Below are 3,472 nucleotides of genomic sequence, written 5' to 3'. Positions count from 1 at the left end.
TGACACTTAGAGCCAAGGTATGCATTCACCTTGGGAACCTCATCTCTGTTCCCAAAAAAGTTTTGGCACATCCAACTGTTAATTTCATCAATGCATTGGCAGAGGGTGTCAATGGGGCTGAAGTCATTAAGGCAGTAAGGCTAAGTAGATCTGAGTGTCCTCAGCATAACTGTAGTTGGAGATTTGGTTCTTTCTCATTATTTGGCTTAGTGGGAGCATATAAAGGTTGAACAGGAGAGATGCCAGAATTAAACCTTTTGGGATTCCACATGTCAAGGGTTTCCACCTCAACAAGGGCACACCTACATGGGGCAGTAGTCTGTTGTCTCATTCTACAATAGAAAACCTAAAAATGGAAAGCACACAGACAAAGCATTACAAAGCGTTTAGTACCATTATCAGAGTAATTGACCAGGGAGGGATTTGTGCATGCAGTTATATCTGATATTCCAATAATCCATATAGTTTGCAAATATTTCTGAAATGTAGCGAAATTACAGCCGCATTCTTTGTGTTTCTTCTTGATTTGAATTGTTTACATGGCTATGTCAGTTCAGTTTTAGTTCACACGCTCTGATTCGTAGCTGAATATCCAATCAGAGTACTCTCATCAGCTGTCATCCTACGCTGATTCTACTTGCTGAATCAGGCCAAGTCGATCTGCGTTAACCTGATGAGAGGTGATGTGTGAAACACCAAATCAAATAGCTGAACCGATGCTGCCTGATTGTCCAATGAAACCAAAGGCTTAGTCAACCGTCAACTTAGTGTGTCCCAGCTAGGGCAGTACAATATTGGAAAAATCTGATATTGTGATATTTTATTTTTCTGCTGTAAATATTGCGATATGAATACACAAGATTTACAAGATGGTTGGAATAGCCATCTATTCCAATATTTGGTGGTTGTCTGGGGAGTCTAATGCTGTGTTCACACCAGACGCGAAACGAGTGGATAAAGCGTGCTATTCGCGTGTAAATAGACGCATGAACATTTTGAGTTTACTCGCTTCATTCACGCACCAAATCCTTTTCACAATAGACACAGAATCGCGTCATGGGCAGGGCTTCTGTCTGCCTGGTGACTGTAGCTTTGTTGCTAAGTTAAATGGCTAACATAGATTTTATTGAGGGAATAACTGTGTTTATGTGCACTTTAATCAACTGTTGTCGGCAAGAGGACTTCCTCCGGGACACCAACAACAGGCGCTACGTCATAAGCACGCCCCTACAAGAGAAAGCTCCTGAAGCTTGACGCTTCCTCTGCGTCTGGTGTGAATGCAGCCTAACAGTATTCAGATACAGAAATTTAATCACAATTCAAAATATTTTGTCTCGTTTCAAGTCCAAATATCTATAAGTTCCTAGATCAAGTAAAATATTGTTCTATTTTCACCTTCGGAAGAAGTCAAAATTAAGAGTTTTTTCAAGGCAAGGCAAGACATGTTTATTTATATAGCACATTTCATACATCATGGTAATTCAAAGTGTTTTAGCAGAGCAGAAAAGCGCAGAGAGGGAAAAAACAGAACAGGAAAAGTGACAGAGCAAAGTTTACCAGCTATTCTGTCTCTTTCTTGACCATGTGACCAAAGCCCAAATACTGAGACATTCAAACTGACCAGTCAACATGTGACCACATCGTAAAACCCCCAAAGTCCACACACCAGGCCCTGATCTTATCAGTATCTGCCTTTGGAGTCAGTATGGACCTTCTTTGGAGAAAAAGACATGTTTTTCTATATAAACAATTGCATATTACAATTTAGACTCTAACACTAGTAACACAATAAAAAAAAAAAAGCTTTTTTAATGTATTAATAATCAATACAATTAATCTTTGTTACACCTCCAAACATCATCAATTTTTAAGGCCAAATGTTTTAAACTATTTTAAAATGCTCATTCACAGGCCTTAAAAGCACATGATAAATCAAATGTTAAGCTTTTATTTTATTATGGTTAAACCATAATAGAAATGACTCAAAAATATCACGTGTTCTACAGCTCCTGGTCAGCAATAATTCAGACACAACATTGCATATCTTTCCATGTGACTATTGCGGACACGCTACACTCTTGATACTGTAGAAAGTATAAAGTTTACAAAAATCTTAAAACAAATGTGGAAAGTTATTGCGTATCATTTTAAGTTTTTTATTTGTTACAAATTGTATTTCAATTTACACACATGGCTGATAATTTAATATTAATCAGATATCAAATGATGTCATTAAGCTGCCCTCTTGCTGCCTGCCAGTCTCTATATTTATGATCATGATTTTGAGATTCAATAGATCTTCCTTTCACAACACTCTTGAGCACACGCAGCAGTTTCAGATCAATTGATTCAAATGTTTTAATCTGATTCACAAACCTATTTTAAGAACCAAATTAACCAGAAGTAAGTTATCATGATTAAAAGATCCAAAATCTGACAAAGCATCTAGAATGTTTTAAGAAAGTTCAGAGAACTTAGCCCTGTGCTATAGAACAATAGAGTGATATTGAGGCTTGATACTGACAAGCTCCAAAATTGTGAAATACCACTGTAGAAATGCTCAACAAAATAAAGGTTCTTTATTGGCATTGATGGCTCCATTAAAAATTTTAGGTTCAATGAAAGGTTTTTAGGGTGACAACAGCTTCTTTAAATTATTTAAATGCTCTTGACACTAAGAAAAATGGTTCTTTTAAGATCTGGAAGGTTCTTTAGGGAACACAAATTGGTTCTTTAATGGCATCACTGTGAAAACACCCCTTTGTAACCTTTATCTTTTAAGAGCGCATATGACTTGTGCACTTCTGGTGCTTCTTTAAATTTCATTTGTGGTGTTCCACATGTTAAAGAGTTTGGGGTTTGGAATGAAATGAAGGTGAGATACTGTAATGAATTTTCATATTTGAGTGAACTGTCCCTGTAATTATATGAAAACTTGCACGCTGATATTTTCTCTTATAATACAAACCAGATAGAGATAATATAATAGGTCAGATAAATATATATATTTGTAGCATGAAAGAAGCCATCATACATTCTAAATATTTTCTGGCTCGCGTGTTTTAGGCATTTAAAGAACTAAAGACCTAAATTTATGTTTACATAAATCATCTCCCAACCCCCAGCTAGTTTGCAAAGATTGCCATGAGTGGGCTTCTAGACTTTAAAGAATGAGAAGAATCTAGTAATTGAGAGACATGGAGTGAAATATGACATATGACATGGAAAGTGATTCAGTAAATTCTGACCATTTTGGTTCAATTCTGATGTTATTGATTGAAAATTATTGGACATTTCTGATGACAGGAGCACCAGCTCCTACAAAATATTTATTTGTTAACCGCAAAGCAAAATTATATTTAGCCAGACATTTAGACTGACAGCAGAACGTCTGGACTCCATCACTGCTTTTTCAGTGGTCATTGTCTGCATTCTTTCTGTAACGCAGGAGTCATGGTTTACAAATGAATAC

The sequence above is a fragment of the Danio aesculapii genome, chromosome 5 (genome assembly GCF_903798145.1).
Source record: "Danio aesculapii chromosome 5, fDanAes4.1, whole genome shotgun sequence".
Classification (NCBI taxonomy): domain Eukaryota; kingdom Metazoa; phylum Chordata; class Actinopteri; order Cypriniformes; family Danionidae; genus Danio; species Danio aesculapii.
The sequence above is the reverse complement of the archived record's forward strand: the minus strand, read 5'-3'. Positions refer to the sequence as shown.